Source organism: Perognathus longimembris, chromosome 20 (assembly GCF_023159225.1).
Source record: "Perognathus longimembris pacificus isolate PPM17 chromosome 20, ASM2315922v1, whole genome shotgun sequence".
NCBI lineage: Eukaryota > Metazoa > Chordata > Mammalia > Rodentia > Heteromyidae > Perognathus > Perognathus longimembris.
In genome coordinates this window covers 24,615,803-24,638,706 of record NC_063180.1, presented here as the reverse complement: position 1 = coordinate 24,638,706, position 22,904 = coordinate 24,615,803, and the positions used below count along the sequence as shown (strand labels likewise).

The 22,904-nt window shown below is 45.7% G+C and overlaps 1 protein-coding gene and 1 long non-coding RNA gene across 2 annotated transcripts in view; one reads left to right on the top strand and one right to left on the bottom strand.

Moving 5' to 3' along the window:
• The window catches only part of LOC125368123 (zinc finger protein 239-like), a 128,297-nt gene that overhangs the window by 78,577 nt on the left and 26,816 nt on the right, over nt 1-22,904 (bottom strand). The gene's annotated exons all lie outside the window — the stretch shown is intronic.
• On the top strand, nt 1,694-21,384 carry LOC125339070. Its single transcript, XR_007208395.1, has 3 exons — nt 1,694-2,096; nt 14,171-14,175; nt 21,371-21,384. It is a non-coding gene; the product is annotated as an uncharacterized LOC125339070 (long non-coding RNA).

Genomic DNA, 22,904 nt, shown 5'->3' with positions numbered 1-22,904 from the left:
AAAGAGCGAGATCTAGGATGTGCTTTCAAGAGGAAAGCTGACTCCAGGGTTATCATCACTCAGGCTGGATCTGGCCTTGGGTTTTATTTACCTGATGCAGTTAATTCCAGCAGTACTGATGATGAGGATGACGACGACAAAGAAGACGATGATGAAAATGAATTAGACAAAGAAGAAGAACTGTCTCAGGTGTGATCTGAATTTCCCAAGATGCACTGCCATGGCGGGGACAGGTGACAAGGTAATGGCAGCTCCTGGGGAGGGTGCTGAGATCACAAGGCCACACACCCACATCTGGAGGTCTGGCTTCCATAGTCAATCAGTCAGGACCAGGACACTGATGCTCCGCCAGCATCAGGATAAGGTGGTTAATGCCATTTCTTTCCACTGGAGAGAATCAGTAAAGGACACATCAGGAGCCAGGGTTAGCGATGGTGTCCCAGCAGCCAGGAGGGATGTGTGGAGAGGCCAGGAAGAGGATGAGGAAACACAAGGGAGAATTTAATCAGATCTGAAATGAGGACTTTAGGGTAATCCAGTGTTGCAGCACTTTCTTAGCAGGTGCCAGGCTCTGAGTTAAAATATCAGGGACACCACCTACACACACACACACACACACACACACACACACACACACACACACACACACAACACACCAGAATAGCAGTTTCTTGAGGATGATTATATAGCACTGTTGCTATTGAATTTTGTTGCTGCTGTATTCAGAATGTATTCATATTTTAGTCAATAAAATACAGTAAATAAAAAAAGTACTGAGCAATTCATGCTTTCTATCCAAATAAGCTGAATTTCATGTCTGTCTAGTTCTTCCTGGCACAAACCAATGATACAATTAGGCTCTATGAAGGTTGAGGATTTAGCATTTTTATATGAAATTAAACCTTACACAACTTTGGGAAGCTCTAAATTCTTTGTTCCCACTGCTGTTCTCCACACTTTTAGGGTATGGTGTAGGTAAATTATCAATGCCGCACTAGTGGTAAAACCAGGGCCCAACACATGTTTTTGTATTGTAATATGTGTGTTTACATACCTAAAGTTACAGTTTCCTATGAAATAATACATAACATTTTACATAAGAAATACAATGGTAGATGTTTATACTAATAATATTTAAAACAATGACAACCATTGGTATTGGTGGCTTATCTGTCATTCAAGCTACTCAAGAGGCTGGGAACTGCAGACCATGGTTTGAGGCCAACCCATACAAGAAAGTCCTTGAGGACCAGGACACTATCCCTAAGCTTTTTTGCTCAAGGTTGTTATTCAACTGCTTGAGCCACACCTCCTCTTCCAGCATTTTTGGTAGTTCATGGGTAGTTCTCAGATGGTCTGATCAGGAATCATGGTCCTCAGATCTCAGCTTCCTGAGGAGGTGTTATTACACATGTGAAGCTCAAGTACCAGGCTCAATTGAGATTTCAAACATACTTCTGAAAAGTCCCTCCTGGTTTTAGAATACTAAATGACATGGAAACATTGTCTCATGATTAGGGGCTGGGAGATAAGAGAACAGATGTTTTCCCAGCTGAGAAAGTATGTAGGCCGAGGGAACAGACACTTTGGTGAGTCTCACTCCTGTTTCCTGCAAGGACCTTGACTCTTAAAAGAAGTCTTACTAATATCCAGTAATTATATGAAGATGTGTCTACTGACACTGCCCACAAAGAAAATGTAAATCAAAGTGTGAGCATTCACTTCATTCTTGTCCATAATGGACAACAGTGTAAAACACCCATTGATGTAGAATAAAAGGAAATCACACAGGGCAGGAATACCATCACATGCAGACACTGTGGAAATCAGTATGGTGAATCTTAACCAAACTCACGTTACAGTTTCCACATGATCTGCTCTTGGGCTTCTACTCAAGGATATGGAGGTTGTTGAACAACATATTCATTGTGTCACTATTCGCCATATCCAAGAAACAACCCAACCCAGATGCTCCATGCTGTCTACAGAGAAAGGAGTGACACTGGACATCATCATGTGGAGCAAAGTCAGCCAGTTCAGAGGAACAGAGTCACAGGCCCGACTGTGGGTAAATGCATAAAAAGATGTAGCCTATTGTTCTTGTAAACTATGACTAAGCCAGGAACAAGTGTAATCACCTTGGCATCAAGAAAATCCACGGAGGCAAGGTCAAAGGAGACAAGAACTTTTATTTGGCTGGCCAGCAGCTGCTCAGTGCTGGGAGGACTGAGAGCAGCTGCAACCTCCATAGGGGCAGGGTTTATATAGGTCAGAACCACACACAGGTGGACATTTACAGAAGCTCAAAGTTCATTAGGGGCGAAGATACTCTTCACCTGTGGTGAGAACCAAAGAGCATTCTGTAGCTGAAGGCTAGAGATGGGACTAGATGGGGGGGTGAACAAACACATGGAAAGGTGGGGTACCACACAATAATGAAATGCTGTTATCTGCAGCAACATCTGTGGCACTCCCAATCACTGTGGAAACTGCAAGAGGTCACACGTTGAAATACAAATATGTCTTCTGGAAATGGATAAGAACAGATTAAAGGAACAGTCAGAGACATCAGTGGCACTGCAAACCACTGTGGTAACCGCAAGATGTCTTCTGGAAATGGATAAGAACAGGTTGAAGGAACAGTCATAGAGACCAGAAGGGTCTACATGAGTAATAGATGCACATGCAGTACGGTAGACCAGAAACCCTGGGTGAGAGACAACTCCTGGTCCTCTCCTCAGCTCAGTAACCAAGTTACTAGGTTAGAATCACCACTGATCACTATGAAAATGACCAGGAAATCCCAGAATGAAGTTACCTCCGCACAAACGATCACATCTGAAAAAGAACACTCGTCACCCTGCTTTCAGGAATATACATCAAATGCTTATATCCAAGTCTCCAAATAAGGTCAATAGAGCTGAAACAATTTTTGGGAAAAAGATCATTATTACCAAAGAAAGTGCTTCACAGAAAACTCTCATTCTACTTTCTATCCTTTATTCTTTCTTTTCTTTTCTGGCAGTTGTGGGGCTTGAACTCAAAGCCTGGCTGCTCTCTGAGCTTTTCTGTTCCAGGCAGGCACTCTACCACGGAGCCCCAGCTCTTCTGCCTTGTTTGCTGTTTAATTGGAGATAAGAATCCCATGGACTTTCCTGCCCAAGCTGACTGGGAACCTTTATCCTCAGGTCTCAGCCTCCTGTGTAGCAACTGTTACAAGCACTGGCAACCAGCACTCCTCTCCATTTTGTTTCTAACAGTATAAATGACAGTGCAACCAAATGAGATGAAGAGTGGGGAAGGAAACTTCTGGTAGGAAACTTCTGGGAACCATGGCTCACAGGAGACACAGGGCCCTTGCAGAAGTCACCACATGGCGGGCCTCGGTGTCTCCTGCCGGCCTACGGGGATGGAAGAGACTAAGTGATGCTCCACCAGTCCCAGCTGCCCTTCAGGAGCTTCAGGGAGAAACTCTGAGCACTTTCTTCGTAACTGTCACAGGGGAAAGAAAAAGTTTTCTGAGAATTGGCTTGTGAGGAGCTGTGCAGAGGGATTGCCACTCCAGGTGAAGGGATAATCACAGCCCCTGGGGGAGGTGACCTCAGCTCCTGCCGCCCTCCTAGACCCAGAGCTAAGGAGCCCACTGTGCTTATGAAGCACACAGGTTGGTCACAGTAAGGACCGCACCGCCATGTACATCCTGAGAGAAAAGGTGAGCACGCACGTTCACTGCCATCCGGGAAGCACAGCCTGCAGGAGAGACCCCATGGTTCCCACTCTGGGTGAGTGATCTCTTCAACAACAGGGATTCTGGAATGAACCAGCATGCATGACCAACCAGAGAGGGAGGATCAGAATGAGCTGAGGCAGTGAAAAGATCTGGGGTTTTATGCCCCCAACCCACCAATCTCTGGTGATTACTAACTTCCTGTGCCTCTCAGCGACTGTCATGGTTTATGACAAGTGATGAGGAATCCTGATTTTCCAGGTGTTCGGGGATGGTGTTTTCACATCAGAATCTGTATTATGCCATAGTCCCCAACCATTCCATGTTCTCTGTCTCTGTCCTACTCCTCCTTAAACTGCACCATCCCCACACCAGACAGGTTTCATCTTACTCATATTTATTTGTTACATTGTCTGTTCAGTGTTCAGGAAAGGCTAGCAGTTTGGAGCCCCTCCTATAGTCATTGTGTTGGTGCATAAACACATAAGGCCCCACGTACATATCATGGATGTTTGTACATTTTTTAGTCGGTCCTGGAGCTACAATTTTAGACCTGAGAACTGTCCTTCAGATCTTTTTGCTCAAGATTAGGGCTCTGCCGTGTTGATCCACAGCTCAATTTGGGCTTTTCTGGTAGTTACGTAAAGATAAGTATCTCATGGGCTTTACTTCTCGAGGTTCGATTTGAACTGAGAACCTCAGATCTTAGACTCCTGAATAGCTAGGAGTACAAGAGTGAGACCATAGTGCCTCGCTGGTTGATAGTTTCAGATATGATTCCCCAAGGGAGAGAAATGAAGGTGCCAATAGTCTCTCAGAGCCAGACTCACCTTCATTCAATGCCATTTCTCAAGATTCACCCATATACCTGAAAATGCCTCCTCCTCCTCCTCCTCCTTCTTCTTTATCTCCTCCTCCTTCTCCTTTTAAGTCCTGATAGATTAAGAGAATTGGAATGTTCATAACATGTGAGAGACAGTAAAACAATATTTTCAGAGGGGTAAATGCTGGATGCAGAATGTTTAGTTCCTTAACAGTGCACATGCCACAATTTCTCACACAATTTCACACACCAGATCCTCTGGATGAGAGACACAAGGAATGGAGAGGATTGGAGATGCCTATGTGACTGTGGGAGTGATCTTCTTATCCCAGACTGTTGTTGGAATTCTGGGTAATTTGTATCTTCTCTACCATTATCTATTCCTTTCCTGCATAGGAAACAGAACAAGAGGCACAGACTTGATACTGAGGCACTTAATTGTGGCCAACTTCTTAAGTCTTCTGTGTAGGGGCATTCCCCAAACTATGCTGGCTTGGGGATGGAGAGATTTCCTCAGTGACCTGGGGTGCAAACTGGTATCTTACGCCCACCGAGTGGGCAGGGGGGTGGCAATTGGTAGCACTTGCTTCCTGACCATCTTCCAGGCTGTCAGCATCAGCCCCAGGGCTTCCAAGTGGGCATGGCTGAGGGGGAGAGTCCACAAGCACATTGTCTCCATGGTCTACATCAGCTGGGGGGTCAGCCTTCTGGTGAGTGTTCTTTTTCTTATGTATGTAACTGGACCCAAATCACATGACAACAGGACGATGCTAAAAGCCCAAGGTTACTGTTTCTCCATGCGTCTCGACCCAATCACAGATGTACTGTATGTGGTCTTGCTCTCAGTGCCTGATGTTCTGGGTCTGGGGCTCATGCTCTGGGCCAGCATCTCCATGCTCTTCGTCCTCTACACACACAAGCAGAGAATGCAGCACATCCAGAGGACCAGCGTCTCCTGCAGAGCCTCTCCTGAGTCCAGAGCTACCAAAAGCATCCTCCTCCTGGTGAGCGCCTTTCTCTGCTTTTACACCTTGTCCTCCATTTGTCAGACCTGCATGGCTGTGACTTACAACCCCAGCCCTGTGCTGCAACATATAACTGCATTTTCTATAGGCTGTTTCCCAGCTGTCAGCCCTTTTCTGCTCCCCACAGCCCCCACTCCCCACAGCCTGTGCTTCACCTGCAGGAGAAGGAGGAAAATGGTGCTCCCCTGAGGAACACGCAAACCTTGCATTTCTGTGTGAAGTTAGCTTGGCCATTCAGCAATCCCCACACCTGATAAAAGTCATCTGATAAGAGATGGTGGTGTGCTCACACATACACACTTGTGCCTTTGTGCACTCTATTATATCTATGTACATGTGTCCTCATCTGCCTATACTTTGATGACCCATGAAATGATATAAAAAAGCTGAAATGTTAGATTATGAAATAATGCTTATTTCACCGTGTCAACTCCCACCACAGATCTAATCCACTAAATGGTAGTTGTGTCACTTTACTAGATAAACTTGTTAAACTCAGCTAACATGTTTTAGTAATTCTAATTTGATTCTTTCAGATTTTCTTCTTTCAAGGTTAGATAGTTCCCTATGGAATAAAGCAAATCACCCCTTCAGTCATTTCCGTTTAGAAGCAGAATGCATTTAGAAAGAAAAGAGTGGCTAGGTGCTTGTGGTTCACATCTGTCATTCTGGTTACTTAGGAGGTATTTGATCTAAGGAACACAGTTCAAAGCTTGCCTAGGAAGGAAAGGCTATGAGATATTTATCACCAATAAACTACTAAAAGAAAGCCGTGGAGCTATGGCTCTAGTGGTAGTGTGCTAGCCTTGAAGCTAAGCAGCTCAGGGACAGAGTTCATTCCCCAGGACTGGCACAAAGGGAAGAGAGAAAGAAAAAGAGACAAAAATGAGGAGCATAAGCCAGGCAGCAACAATCAAGGAAGAAGGAACGAAAAGAAGGAAGGGAGGGAGGAAGAAAGAAAGGAACTAATGAAAAAATGGAAGAAAGTAAAAAGTAATCCTGCTGGAGTAGAATGGCCAAAAAAATAATAATTATCAAGGCTTCTTCCTGAATGTTCTTCCCTTAGTCTTCTCTGGGTTGATTTCTTCCACATAATTTATTTTCACAAGTTCATTTTCTTTTGGCAGTGTATATTATATATATATATATATATATATATATATATATATATCTCTAGAATCTCTCCTATTTCAATAATGACATTAAGTGTACTTTTGAAAACTAGTTCCAGTGTAAAGTTTCTTTTAACACATAGGGGTTCCTTCTTGAGAAAGTCACTTGCTTTATAATGAGAAATTTCCTGCAATGTTTATGACTTCTACTGTGTTAATAAGATAACTAACTCTACAACAGCTTCAGCAGACTGAGTCATGGCTGCAAGTGCAGGCTGATGTGGGCCCCAACTATAAAGGGAGTTCCACTGAAAATACCATTTTTCTAAGGAAATGACCAGCAGGATGGCAAAAGTGCAGATGTGGAGCTGATGCCCCAGTGGTAGTTGTCAGCTTTCAGCACTAAAGCTCAGGGACAGTACCCAGGCCCTGAGTTGAGGCCCCAGGTCTGGCACAGAAAAGGGAAACAAGCAGACAGCCACCTGCCTCCAAGACTTACCTGGGAAATAAGCTTTGTGTTGAGTGAGACTGTCAGCCCTGAGGCCACACCTTCCTCATCAGGAAGTTTCCCCAGCCTCCTCCACCACAAAAAGGCTTGAGCTCCAGCTCCCACTGGCCCTGCCCTTCCTTCTCTTGTGCTATGTCCCCTCTCTGTCCCCCATAGTCAATTCTCAATGCATTCCTCAGGGCCTCTATGCTATGATTCTCTCCACACCCCCTTGGCTTAATCGAACTCAACGTCATTCCACCCAGCACAGGAATCCTCTGCTTTCCTGTGGGTGGTCCACACCTAACCCATCGTGTTTGTCTCTACTGGGGTTTTCCCTGTCAATGTCACTTTGCAGTGTTGATTCCTAAGTAGTCTCCTGACCTAGGAGTGGGCATCCTCTGGGAGTTCCCTTCCTTCTGATGGCCCTGAGCTTGCCCTGCTACCTTGCCCGCCATCTCAGCTCCCAAGAGTGCCACACACTCCACCCTCCTCATTCTGTCTTCACCCCTATCCAAATCTAGACAACCTAGGCCATGCCAATCCACAGCTTCTCCCAAGTGTTCAGGGACATTTCATACATTATCTTTCTAAGAATTACATTTAATGATTTTAAACTTTATAAAATCAAACCAGGGTCTCACCTTGTAATGCATCAGGGCTTGGCATTCATGGTGCTGTTGCCTCAGTCTCCTGGCTTCTGAAAGTACAGGTTTCTGAAACTGCCATGCCTGGACAACACTGCCTTTGAATTTCACTTCTATGTTAAGCACTGGCTCTTCACTCCCATGCACCCCCTTCAATCCACTGAAGGCACAGACTCCTCTCAGACACCACCAAAGAGGCCCTGCATCCTTAACGTACTGTGCTCGCTTGCCCCAGTACTTTGCCACACCGTATACTGAAATGAAGACCTGGACTTCAGTTACTTCTGGATACTTTGCATATCCAGGAAACGTGTCTCCATCTCTGTGTCTGCCTCTCATCCCTCTTTCCTCATCATCTTTGGTTCTGCACTGCCATCTTATATAAATCCCTTTGCTATTTCCTGCCTTAGCCCTCCTGTCTCCCTGTCATGCAGTGTAACAGCCCCCCCAGCCCCAATTATCCCTCTTACCTAAAACACAAACTGACCTAACTGGTAAAGTTCATAGCAATTTTCTGAGTTTGTTTCATTAACAATATAACCCTATAATTATTTCAAGTGTTAGGAAAAATTAGAAAAGCATCAACTCTAATTTCAGGTGATGACATGAGGCTCTGGATTGATTAAATACTCCAGAAAAAATGGATATTTACAAAATGGTAAGATTTGGACTTTGAAATCATGAGTGTATTGTGATCATTTTTCGTGGAGTATTTGGATCACTTCTACAACATTTTGTTTGCCTATTGTTCTTCAACTCTCTCCATTCTCTATTTATATACATGTATAATGTATATAAAATAATTTAATATGATATATTTTATATAGTACATATATTTTCAATACCATTTACATTTCATTGAAATGTGAGTTGCAATGGAGTCCCGCATGTGTGTGGATGCCCGGGTGTGTACAGAGATTTTGGCCATTTTTAATGCCAATTGCTAGCATCTTTCTCCTCCTGTATGTGTTGGTAATTTCCTCCCTGTGTTTAGGCTCACCCATTTCTTTCCCAAAAGGGTGACCAGCAAGCTCCTTACAGAGTTGTCCCTTCCGCCAGGGAGCAGTAACTGCATCAGCCATGCCAGTGCCTTGCAGTTCAGAACACCATATGTTCTGCTACCTCTATGGGATTCTGGTGCCTTCAGGGATTCTCGACAAGAGCCTGCAGAAAGCCCACAGTAATCACATCAAGATGCTAGCAGGAAGTTTGCTTGCTAGTTGTTACCAAGGAAAAGGCTTCCAGAAAGTTATGGGCTCCTGAAATCTGCACGTCCCCTGCTAATACAGGCAAGATAACTGTGGGTCTGAGGGGAGGGGTGGTCAGCTCCCACCACACCCACACCCCACATCCGTAGCTCAGGGTCTAGCCACTCCCACTCCATCCTGCTACAGTGCTTTTGCTGCTGCTGGAGTTGGTAGCAGTGCAGTTGCAAAGAGGAGAAGCCAGATTGCCACTGTGATCAGAATGACAAATCTAACAGGGCCAAGGAAGTCATGGGCAGGTTTTGAACAAATGCTTGCACCAAATAAAAAGATTCTGGGTGTGTAGATATTGACCAATATCTAAGACAGGCGTGATTTTACTTATGTTTCTAAGTCATACCAATGTCACTTGGTAACTGTTGTAATGTTGGGCCATTATCGCACCACCTGCACACAGCTTGCTATGGTCAGGTTGCTGTTGGACTGTATGTACCTTTTCATTCCTGCTACTTTTTAAAATACTGCAGTGCTCACTTTCAGGTGATAGTGTGTTGGCTAAGAAATCTTTACAAGCAGATGGACATCCTTGTAATGACACTTTGTTCTTTTTTGTCATTAGTGGGGCTTGAACTCAGTGCCTGGGCACTATCACTGAGCTCTTTGCTTAAGGCTGGCACCCTACCAGTGTGAGCCCAGTGCCACTTCCACTTTTTGAGTGGTTAACTGGAGATAGGAGTCTTGGGGAACTTTTCTGTGTGGGCTAGCTTTGAGCCACCATCCTCAGTTCTTAGCCTCCTATGTAGCTAGGTTTACAGGGCTCAGTCACTGGTGCCTGGCCACAATGACATTTCTGAAATAGTATCACATAAGAAGAAAATAAGAATGTATAAAAACAAAAATAAATCTCTCTGTGTGTGTGCATGTGCGTGTGTGTGCGCGCGCGCGCTGCTCCAAGGCCTTGGTACATTCCCACTGGTTCTCTACTACTTGAGGCACAGCTCCACTTTTGGCTTTTTAGTGCTTCACTGGAGAAAAGATTTGCATGGACTCCCTAGCCAGGCTGGCTTTCCACCATGATCCTCAGATCTGTGCTTTCTGAGTAGCTAAGATTACAGTCATGAGCCTCAGACAGCCACCTTGGCTTTCCTTTATAAAAAAAAATTCAAAGGATTAAATGGAAGGCAAAGGTGTATTTTCCCCTTGGCTTTCCTTTATTAAAAAAATTCAAAGGTAAAGATCTTCTCCCAGTCTGTGGGATTTCTGTTTATCTTGCAAGCTATGTCCTTTGCCGTGCAGAAGCTCTGCAGTTTGATGCAGTCCCATTTGTCCAACCTTTCTTTGATTTGTAGCCTTTCAGGGTCTTTGTTGAGGAAGTTCCGTCCTGTGCCAAGGAGCCCAAGTGTTTCTCCTACTTCTTCCTTTAGTGTTTTCAGGGTGTCTGTTTTGATTTCAAGGTCTTTAATCCATTTGGAATTGATTTTGGTGCAGGGTGATATATATGGATCTAGTTTTAGTTTGTTGCATGTGTTGAGCCAGTTTTTCCAGCACAATTTGTTAAAGAGGCTATCTTTCTTCCAAACTATTGTTTTAGCCCCTTTATCAATTATTAAGTAGGCGTAGTTCTGTGGGTTCATTCCCGGGTCTTCAATTCTGTTCCATTGGTCTTCAGGCCTGTTCCGGTGCCAATACCAAGCTGTTTTTATTACTATAGCTTTATAATACAACTTGAAGTTGGTATTGTAATTCCCCCAGCACTGTACTTTCTGCTTAGGATTGTTTTGGCTATTCTAGGTCTTTTATTATTCCATATGAATTTCCCGATTGCTTCCTCTATTTCATCAAAAAATGGTGTTGGGATATTAATGGGTATTGCATTGAATTTGTAGATAGCCTTTGGCAATATTGCCATTTTGATTATATTAATCCTCCCAATCCAGGAGCATGGGAGGTTTTTCCATTTCCTTAGTTCTGACTTAATTTCATTTTTCAAGGTTTTAAAGTTCTCCTCAAAGAGGTCTTTCACTTCTTTGGTTAAGGTTATTCCTAGGTATTTTATGTTTTGGGGGGGTATTGCAAAGGGCGTTGCTTTCCTGATATCAGCCTCGGTCTTTGGGTCATTAGCATAAAGAAAGGCCGTTGATTTTTGAAGGTTTATTTTATATCCTGCAACTTTGCCAAAGTTTTGCATCAGCTCTAGTAGCTTGGGGGTAGAGTCTATGGGATTCTTTAGGTATAGGATCATGTCATCTGCGAAGAGAGAGAGTTTAACTTCATCTTTACCTACTTGGATCCCCTTTATATTTTCTTCTTGCCTGATTGCTCTGGCTAGGAATTCTAGTACTATGTTGAAGAGCAGGGGAGAGAGTGGACATCCCTGCCTTGTTCCTGATTTTAAAGGGAATGGCTTTAGTTTTTCACCATTTAGAGTTATGCTTGCTGTTGGTTTGTCATAAACTGTCTTGATTATATTCAGGAATGTTCCCTGGAATCCCAGTTTTTCCAGGGCTTTTAGCATAAATGGGTGCTGGATCTTATCAAACGCTTTTTCCGCATCCAGAGATAAAACCATGTGGTTCTTTATCTTGCTCCGGTTGATGTGGTGGATTACATTAATTGACTTGCATTTATTAAACCAACTTTGCATCCCTGGGATGAATCCAGTTTGATCGTGGTGTATGATTTTTTTGATGACCTGTTGAAGTCTATTGGCCAGAATTTTGTTGAGAAATTTTGCATCTATGTTCATCAGGGAGATCGGTCTATAGTCCTCTTTCCGTGATGAGTCCCTGCCTGGTTTTGGGATGAGGGTTATACTGGCCATTCAACGGACAAAGGCCTCATATCTAAAATATATCCAGAACTAAAAAAATTACCTTCCTCCAAAACAAAACTGCAAAGAACTAATAGCCCGCTCATCAAGTGGGCTAAAGACCTACAAAGAGACTTCTCTGATGAGGAAATGAGAATGGCCAAGAGACATATGAAAAAGTGCTCTACATCACTGGCCATAAAAGAAATGCAAATCAAAACAACATTGAGATTCCATCTCACCCCAGTAAGAATGTCATATATCAAGAAAACTAACAATAACAGTTGTTGGAGGGTATGTGGCCAAAAGGGAACCCTACTTCATTGTTGGTGGGAATGTAAACTGGTTCAGCCACTCTGGCAAGCAGTATGGAGATTCCTCAGAAGGCTAAATATAGAACTCCCCTATGACCCAGCAACCCCACTTTTGGGTATTTATCCAAAAAACCACAAACAAAATCACAGTAAAGCCACCAGCACAACAATGTTCATTGCAGCGCAATTTGTCATAGCGAGAATCTGGAACCAACCCAGATGCCCCTCCGTAGACGAATGGATCAGGAAAATGTGGTACATATACACAATGGAATTTTATGCCTCTATCAGAAAGAATGACATTGCCCCATTTGTAAGGAAATGGAAGGACTTGGAAAAAATTATACTAAGTGAAGTGAGCCAGACCCAAAGAAACATGGACTCTATGGTCTCCCTTATTGGGAATAATTAGCACAGGATTAGGCAAGCCACAGCAGAGGATCGCAAGAGCCCAATAGCTATACCCTTATGATCACATAAGATGATGCTAAGTGAAATGAAGTCCATTTTATGGAAATGATTGTTATATCACAGTTGTAACTACTTTCAACATCCATGTGTATCTGTAGTTTATACTGTTGATGATGTTCTTGTATCACCTTCTTGGATTGTACCTACACTATCTCTGTAATCTTATCTGAGTATATTGGAAACCGTGTATACTGGTATTAGAATTAGGAAATTGAGAGGGAATACCAAAATTGAGAGACAAAGGGTAAATTAAGAGAAACAACAACAAAAGCAATACTTGCAAAACTGTATGGTGTAAGCGAACTGAACACCTCAGGGGGGGAAAGGGGGAGGGGGGTATGAGGGACAAGGTAACAAACAGTACAAGAAAGGTATCCAATGCCTAACATATGAAACCTCTCTGTACATCAGTTTTATAATAAAAAATTAAAAAATAAAATAAAATAAAATGCCCCCCAAACTTTATACATTGTAAAAAAAAAATTCAAAGGATTAAATGGAGGGCAAAGGTGTATTTTCCAAGTAGGAATGAAGAGTAGAATCTCATGGACTTTCCTGCGTAGGTTGGCTTTAATATATGATCCTCAGATCTCAGCCTCCTGAGTAGCTAGGATCCCAGGCATAGGCCACAAGCACCAGCTTTAAAAACTATATTTTCTACCAGGATAAATGATGGTGAAACCAAATGAGATTAAGAATAGGAAAGGAAATTATGGAAGGAAACTTCTAGGAACCATGGTTTACAATAGACAGAGGTCACTCAGAGTCATCACGTGTTGGGCCTCAATGTCTCTTGCCAGCCTCCTGCAACTCTCCACCACTCCCATCCTCCCTTGAGAAGCATCAGGAAGAATGTTCCAGCAGCTTCTTCATAACTGACATATCAGGAAATGACAACATTTTCTGAGACCTTTGTCTTGTGAAGCAGTGTGCACAGGGATTGTCACTCCAGGTGAAGGGACCCTCCCAAACTCATATCTAAGAGCCAGCTGGGCCTCTGAAGTGCACTTTGGTCTTACAAATGATCCCAGTGCCAACCAATCCTGAGAGACAAGGTGAGCAGATATGTTCAGGGACATCCAAGAAGTGCAGCCATCAAGAGAGAACCTAAGTTTAATACTCTGGTTAAGTGATCCATTCTAGAAAACGTATTCTGGATTGAACCAGGTTGCATGACAAAGCCACAGAGGAAAGATAGGAATGAGCTGTGGCAGTGCAAAGATCTGGGGTTCTTGGCCTCCCACACGCAAACCCTGGTGGTTCCTAACTTCCTGTAACCTAACAGAGATTCTCCTGCTTTATGGTATGTGGTGAGGAACCCTTTCCAGGTGCTCAGGGGTGGTGTTTCCACAACACAGTCTGTATTATGACATATTTGCCCAGCATTCCTCACTCTGACTCTGTCCCCTTCCTCCTCCTTACACTGCACCATTTGCAGACCAGACATATTTCACATTTATAGTACTTATTGTCTTCAATTATCTGTTCAGTGTTCAGGAAAAGGTAGCAGCCTGGGACTGACTGCTGCAGTCAGTGTGTTGGTGCATAAGTGCATGTGACGTGGCATACAGATTTATCGTTTACTTTTATCCATTGTGGGGTTTGAATTTGCAGCTTGGGCATGGTCTTGGAGCTCTTTTTGCTCAAGAACAAGGCTCTATGCTTTCAGCCACAGGTCTACATCCAGATTTCTGGTGCTTAACTGGAGATAAGAGTCTCACAGACATTCCTCCTCCAGGCTGGCTTTGAACCACCATCTTCAGATCTTTGCCTACTGAATAGCTAGGATTACAGTAGCTCATGCTACTAGTGCCCAGATCATTTATAGCCTCACATTTGATTCCACAAGAGAGAACTACAGATGCCCTTCATCTCTCAGAGCCTGACTTGCCATCACTCGATGTCATTTCTCCAGGATCACCCATTTACCTGAAATGTATTAGCTTCACTCTCTGCTTCTTATTCATCATCATCCTCATCATACTTTGTGATGGATGAATAGAATTAGAATCCTCTTAAAACATTAGAGACCTAAGGAAACTATTTCCAGTGGAATTAATCATGGCTAGAGAATGGTGAGATCCCCTGTCATCATTCATGCCTCGGTTTCCCATGCCAGATCATCTGGATACAACACAGGAATGGAAAGGGAAACACCTATGTGCCTATGGGGGCAATCTTCTTATACCAGACTGTGGTTGGGATTCTGGGTAATTTCTCTCTTCTTTACCACTATCTATTCCTCTCCTTCATGAAGAACAGAATGAGAGGCACAGACTAGATTCTAAAGCACTTAATTGTTGCCTGCACCTTAAGTCTTCTGTGTGGTGGCATTCCCTAAACTATGGTGGCTTGGGGCTGCAGAGATTTCCTCAGTGCCCTGGGGTGCAAACTGGCTTTGTCTACTGAGTGGGCAGAGGATTTGGATCTGTAGCACTTGCTCCCTGAGCATCTTCCAGGTCATCAGCATGAGGGGCGGGGACTCCAGGTAGGCATGGCTGAAGGGGAGAGCTCACAAGCACACTGGCTCCATCCTCTGCCTCAGCTGGGGGATTTTCCTCATGGTGAACATTGCTTTTCTCATGTAAATAACCAGACCCAAACACATGACAGCAAGACCACCTTCAAAGCCTATGGATACTGTTCCTGTGTGTTATGACCTAGCCCCAAATGTGCTGTACGTGGCCTTGTTCTCAGCACCCGATGTTCTGGGTCTGGGGCTCATGCTCTGGGCCAGCATCTTCATGGCCTTTCTTCGGTAGCACTGACTGAAAACTTCAAACCTTCTTCCTGAAAGTTCTTCCCTTAGTCCTATCTGTGTTGAATTCATCCACATTATTTATTTTTCGCAATTCTTCATTTTCCTTGGCTGTATATGTTATATATCTATAAAATCTCTCCTAGTGTAACAATGACATTAAATGTTCTTTTGAGAACTAGTTGCAATGTAAAGTTTTTGTTTTGTTTTGTTTTTTTTGGCCAGTCCTGGGCCATGAACTCAGGGCCTAAGCACTGTCCCTGGCTTCTTTTTTGCTCAAGGCTAGCACTCTGCCACTTGAGCCACAGCGCCACTTCTGGCCATTTTCTGTATATGTGGTGCTGAGGAATCAAACCCAGGGCCTCATGTATAGGAGGCAAGCACTCTTGCCACTAGGCCATATTCTCAGCCCTGTAAAGTTATTTTTAACAAATGAAGGATCCTCTTTGAGAAAGTCATTTGCTTAGATAATGTGAAGTTTCCTGCAATGCTTCTAATTTCTGACGTGTTATAACTTTATAACAGCCTCTGGCAGTGAATCATGGCTACATGTGCTGGCTGATGGATGGAGCTGCAGCCGTGAAGGGATTTCCACCGCCACCCCCTTTCTTCAACTACAGCTCTGAAAGATTAGCAACCCTCCCATGTAGGTGCTTCTTCCCATAAAGGCACTGTCCTCCTTTCTTCATAATTCTTGTCTCATGACTGTCTTTGCCCTTCCACCTGGTTATTCTCACAGGTGGGTGTAGGCATGTCCCATTGAAGCCACTGCTCCCAAAGCAGGTAGCAGCAAGTGAAGTCAGGAAGAACACAGAGACTCGGAAACAAAGTTACCCTCCTCCACTGTGGTCCATTAACCACATCCTCCAGCAACCCCAGGTCCTCTCACCCAGAATCACCAACAGAGGCTCAGTGCAAACACATAATTGGGTTAAGGAGTCACCTGGCCTGGGCCCTGTGCTCCTGCAGCGCTCACACTCACCAAGGCCCCTCAGCGTTCATGCTGGCTACCCACCCACAAGAACCCCTTCCTACCCACACTGGACAAGCCCCAAAGGACTGTGCCCCCGTCCAAGTCTCCTAAGTGAATCATGCTAGCCCTGTTTCCGAACCCCAGGGCCATGATAGCTGGGCCATGCTAGCTGGGCCTCCTGTACCCCAACTCACCTGCACCTATTCCCAGCCTCTCCTCACCGAGATGTCCATGGCCCAGCTCTCCTATCATGGAAAATGATTTACACTCATCTCCAACCATGGCTTAAAACCGGCCATGCCTGCAGACTGTGACAAGTCATCTCCCCCTCTCTCCTTCCCCAAACACCTGGAAAAGAACCTGTTCCCTGCAATCAATACAGACACAACATGTCTGCAAAAACACATGCTGCGCTATCAAGATTTCATCTCTTCACAAAGAGCCGTGGCCCTCCCCATCCCACTCCCTGCCCTTCCCAGGCCCTGCCCGCCTGACCTCACCCTCTTCCTAATCAAAGGAGACCCCAGTTGTAAGAGGGCTGCCATTGTTCCTCCAGTCAGCCTCGAAGACTCTGCATCCCTCTCAGCATTTTCTAGAAATAAGAGTACAAAATACAGTTCACTTTTCTGCCCTTTACTGATAGCCATGGGACTCCATATATTTACACAGCATGCACCAGCAGGGCTGCCTGCACATCCAGGTCTTCTCTGGTGCCACAGTTGTGCTCAGCGCCCCTTTATGCTTGTCCTTTGGGGAATAACTGGCACCAGCTGGAGCTGCTGCCCCCCACCCAACCCCCAACCCAGCCATGCACTCGACCCCACCCATCCACTGGACCTTGTCCACTCCACCACACCTTGTCTACCCCATACTGTACATGCAACCTCACCCGTCCACTCAACCCAGTCCACCCAACCCCACCATTCCACTCAACCCCTTCCACCGGACCCTACTCGTCCACCCAACCCCGTCTACTCACCCCCACTCTGTCCACCCCATCCCTTCCACGCAACCCCACATCGTCCGTCCACACCTCCCATCCACCCTGTCTCACTCTGCCCACCCCTCTGCCGCCCACCGTGCACAGTGCACTGTCTACCCCACACCTACAAGCATGGCCGCAGGCTCCCAGAACTCGTCCTCTCCCAGCATGCAACGATCCATAAGCCTAATGGCGTCGGCCTCACAGGCCTCTGGGAAATATAGTCCTGTGTGCAGACATACAGGGATCCGGAAGCAGTCCCTCAGTCTTTCCCAGCATGCAACACTGCACAGGCTATGGGTGTCCGCCCCAGAGACCTCTGGGAAATACAGTCCAATGCTCAGAAACATGCAGAACCAGCAGCACTGCCTCTGTGTTTCCCAGCATGCAGTGCTCCACAGGCCTCCTGCCACAGTCCCCTGAGGTCTCTGGGAAACATGGTCCAGTGCACGGAAGTCTGCGGAACCGGGAGCTATCCTTCGGTATTTCCCAGCATGCAACGCCACACCGGCTTCTTGGGCCGCAGCGCCCCGCGATGCTCTTATCCCCTCTTAGCACTTCTTTCCCATGGACTCAAATGCTAGGAGCTTTGCTGGTCCTCAAGATTTGAAAGAATATATCTTTTCTTTGTGTTTTTCTTGGGGCTTAAACTCGGGGCCTGAGTGCTTTCCCTTCGGTCCCATCCTAGAGAATCCCCTCAAGATACCTGGTCCCATGGTGACACCTATCCACGGACTACGTGATCAGGATTGTACACAGAATACTATTGTTCCCATGATCACATACGTACATGGAACAACCATGGTCCCATGACACACATGCATAAAATATTAGCAGTCGTATGATCACCTATATTCATGCAGTGTTCGTGGCCCCATGATATACATGGGGCCACAGGGAATATTAGTAACCATATGATGACATGTGTGCACAGAACGTTAGAGGTCCCATGATCACATATGTACATGGAATATTAGTGGTCCCATGATAGCATACAGACACCAGGGGATAATCCAACACATGTACAGGACCAGCGGCTCTGGCCCCTCTGCATCCTTCCTGGAGTCCACCCATGAGCACCTGCATCTGCTTTTACATGCCCTGGTGGGTCCTCTTCATGTGGAGACTCACCTGCACACACCCGGCTTGCTTCTGCTGAGCCAGCAGCAATCGCTTCTGAATGTTGTGCAGCCATGAGTCCCCTTCTACCCCTGTACTAGGACTTCAGCAGAGCCTCCCGCCTCTGCTTAGCCAGGATGGATCAGGAAGAGAAAATCTCATTTCCCAGGACACATGAAAGATTGGTGTGTATGCAACGTTCAGTTGACTTTTTCACATGTCCACACCCTTCGGGCTATAAACACTGCAGGTACCCCTCAAATACACCCCAAGGGAATAACATACATGATTCAGTAGTGTACATACCATGTTTAAATGTGCTTTATGTGTGGCTTTTCCATAAAGCAGTACTTGTAGATTTGCATATTAATTTTAAGTCTTTTTTTTTTTCCATTGGACTTGGGACTTGAGCTCAGATTTAGGTTGCCATACATCAGCCCGTTTGGCTCAAGGCTAGCACCCTATGACTTTGAGGCAGAGCATCACTAGTGTTTTGTGGTTGTGTATTTGACATAAGAGTCTCAGGGACTTTCCTGCCCAGACTGCTAACAAGCTATGATGCTCAGATCTCAGCCTCCAGAGTAGATAGGATTACAAGTGCAAGCTCTAGGCACCCACCTTAGCTCTTATTTATTTATTTTTAATTCAAAGGACTAAAACAGAGGGCAAAGGTATAGTTTCCCAGTAGGAATGAAGAGAGTAGGACATGTTTTTATTTCCATTAGTCTCTGGGGAATTCACACTTTCAACCTGTGTAGGTAGGCTCAGAAACTGAATTTTTTTTCTGTTTTTGTGCCCATCTATGGGCTTTAACTCAGAGCCTGAACAATATCCTGAGATTTTCTAACTTTAAAATACTGAGTTTATTATTATTATGTTTTAAAATACCCAGTACAGGGAGAGGGAAGATGGTGCCGCCACAGTAGGGAGGCACCCCGACTTGCTCCAACTGAATAGCAAGCTGGGAACTCCAGAACCCAACACCCCCATCAAGAACCCAGCAAAACCAGCAGCCAGAAGCAGTGGAGAAATGCACGAAAACAAAAAGGAGCAAAAAAGAAGAGCCGAAAACCTACACAGAGCCGGAGAATCTATGGGGCACCCTCCCCCCACCAGCCGACAGAGTCCAGACAGCGGGACTCCACGGACACCAGGGAGAGTGCGGACCAAGACACAGGGTGACGGCTGCGACGTGAAGTTCGGGTCCACACCGGGAACGGAGGTTAGTGGCTGAGGAACCCAGCGGTGCAGAAGGGGAGAGCCGGGGATGCCACCACAACCTTTCGCCATACCACAGCACTCCACCCCCGAAGGACCAATGGGGGCGCGGGACACACACAATCCAGGACCAGTGAGTCCCCCATTACCCCCTCCCCCAACGAGAGACCAGCTATAAGAGACCCAAACCCTACAAAGAAGCTAGATCTCCCTCCCTCCCCCTCCCCACCCCGAGGGAACAAAGAACCCCCAAATCAGGTGGGAAGCTACCATCAGTCTCTGGGAAGTCACAGGAGTTTAGCAGGGGAAAGGCGGAGCAGCCCCAAGGCCTCCCAGGAGCCTGAACTGGCTGAACCAGCCCTGCCCCCTTCCCAACAGGGGCCGGGGGATGGCCGGCAGTGCAAGCCTGGACCTCGTGGACCTTTACAACTAAAATCATAGGCGCTGGTGGGCAATACCAGCACAGCAGGGACACCTGGGCCTGAACACGCACCCCCCTCCTCGCAGCAGAGGCACAGTCTGAGGGCGCTAACCCATGCCTGGACAGTTGATCCCACTGGGCCCCACACATACCGCCCCCCACAGCGGACTCGTGGGAGGGCGCAAGCACAACCCAACAACCCGGGGCTCGCTCTGGTAGGCGTACCCTGCTCAGGTGGACGGGGCCACAGCGGCAGCGCCCGTTGTAGTGGGCGCACCTACACAGGAGGGCAGAGCTCTCCATCGGCCCGTGCCCACTCAGTTTAGCGCATTTTGCACAAGTGGGTGGGCCGCACCTCAACAACACCGGCCCTGGAGCGGTCCACACAGGAAGGCAAACTGCCTGAGAGGTGAGCTCCTCTGACCAAGATACAGAGTGGAAAAAAGAACCAAAGAAGAGATAAACCTCCACGCCACGCTGAATCAGCGACCAGCAAACCCCCAACAGGGGCATGCTAGGGTCAGCACAGCACAGTGGCAGGACACTGTTCTGCAAAGAAAGACACAGAACCTACTGGCCCCCAAGTGCAGGGAGAGTGACCACCTCAGCAACAACTGAAGAGGTCACGCTCACCCATTGGGAAGCAAGGATCAACATCCAAACCCAGAGCCAGGACACCAGGGCACAAGGCTCCCACTGATGGACCAGCGGGAACCAGCACAAAACCAAACCAGGGAAGCCACCCACAGATCTCCAGATGCGCAAATCACAAAGAAATATAACAGTTCATCAAAGGGCAAGCCAACTCGCCAGCTCCAAAAAGCAGCACGACTGAAGAGGAGATGGAGAATAAAAAAGCAAATGAGGCCATGTTAACAGAAATGATGGAAAGCGTCAGAAACGAAATCAGAAAACAATTCCAGGAGTTTAGAGTAGAAGTCTTGAAGGACATCCAGGAAGCCAAGAAAGAAATGGAAGCAAAAATGGATACAATGTAAACCTCCATTAAAGAAGACCTTAACATCCTGAGAAGTGAAATGCATGAAAAAATAGATTTAAAATACAACTCTTTTTTTTTTTTTTTTTTTTTGGCCAGTCCTGGGCCTTGGACTCAGGGCCTGAGCACTGTCCCTGGCTTCTTCCTGCTCAAGGCTAGCACTCTGCCACTTGAGCCACAGCGCCGCTTCTGGCCGTTTTCTGTATATGTGGTGCTGGGGAATCAAACCTAGGGCCTCGTGTATACGAGGCAGGCACTCTTGCCACTAGGCTATATCCCCAGCCCAAAATACAACTCTTTGAAGGAAGAAATTTCCATGATCAGAGCTGATCTGACAACCATAAATAGCTCTCTGACATCCATAAACTCCGCAATTGAATCCACAGCACAAAGAATTGACCATATGGAATCCAGAATCTCCCTCTTGGATGATGAAGCAGCCTACAACAACCAGAAAATTACCACACTCCAAGAAATGGTGAAGCTTCAGGGCAGACTAATCCAGGAACTAATGGACAAAGACAAGAGATATAATCTGGGCATAATTGGAATAGAAGAAGGAGGCGAATACCAGAGTAGAGGGCTTCATCATATTTTCAATAAAGTTATTGCAGAAAACTTCCCCAATCTCACAAGGAACCCCATCCAGGTAACCGAAGCCTATAGGACACCTGGCAGGCCAGACCCCAGAAAAGCCACCCCAAGGCACATAATATTCAAAACTTCATATCTCAAGAATAAAGAGCAAATTCTGAATGCAGCCAAAGCCAAGAAAGAAATTTTCTACAATGGGAAGAGGATCCGAATAACAGTAGACCTGTCCACACAAACCTACCAAGCGAGAAGTGAGTGGAAGAACACCATCCAAGTTCTACAGGCCAACAATATGCAACCTAGGATTAAATATCCAGCAAAATTGCAGTTCACATTCGAAGGGAAAACCAGATCTTTCCATAGCAAAGAGGATCTAAAGGAGTACGTGAATAAAAAACCAGCCCTACAGCGAATTCTGAGGGGAATCCCACAAAACAGAGATCATACAGGACACACAGACAGAAACAGAAAGAAACTACAATAGCCAGAGCCCAACAGAAAGAACAGCTCACTAAAGACAAGAAAAAAAAAAAGAGGAAAAAACAGCCCAACAAGAAAATGGAAGGAGAAAAAACACTTTTATACTTGATCTCTTTGAATATAAATGGTATAAACTCTCCGATAAAGAGGAGCATGGATCCGCAAACAAAAAGTTGGCATCTGTTGTCTACAAGAGACCCACCTTACAGCAAGGGACAAAAACAGGCTCTGAATGAAAGGATGGAGCAAGATCTTCCAAGCAAACGCACCTACCAAAACTACAGGTGTAGGCATCCTGATCTCAGACAAGCTGGACTTTTCATTAAAATCAACTCAAAAAGAAAAAGAAGGACACTACATTTTTTTTTTTTTTTTTGCCAGTCCTGGGCTTGGACTCAGGGCCTGAGCACTGTCCCTGGCTTCTTTTTGCTCAAGGCTAGCACTCTGCCACTTGAGCCACAGCGCCACTTCTGGCCATTTTCTTTATATGTGGTGCTGGGGAATCGAACCCAGGGCCTCATGTATACGAGGCAAGCACTCTTGCCACTAGGCCATATCCCCAGCCCGACACTACATTTTAATACAAGAAAAAATCCAGAATCAAGGCATCACGGTGATAAATGTATACTCACTGAACAAAAGAGGCCCTACATATGTCAAGCAAATTCTCACGGAATTACAGAACAAGATAGACGCAAACACAATCATAGTGGGAGACTTTAATACCCCACTCTCTCGAAAA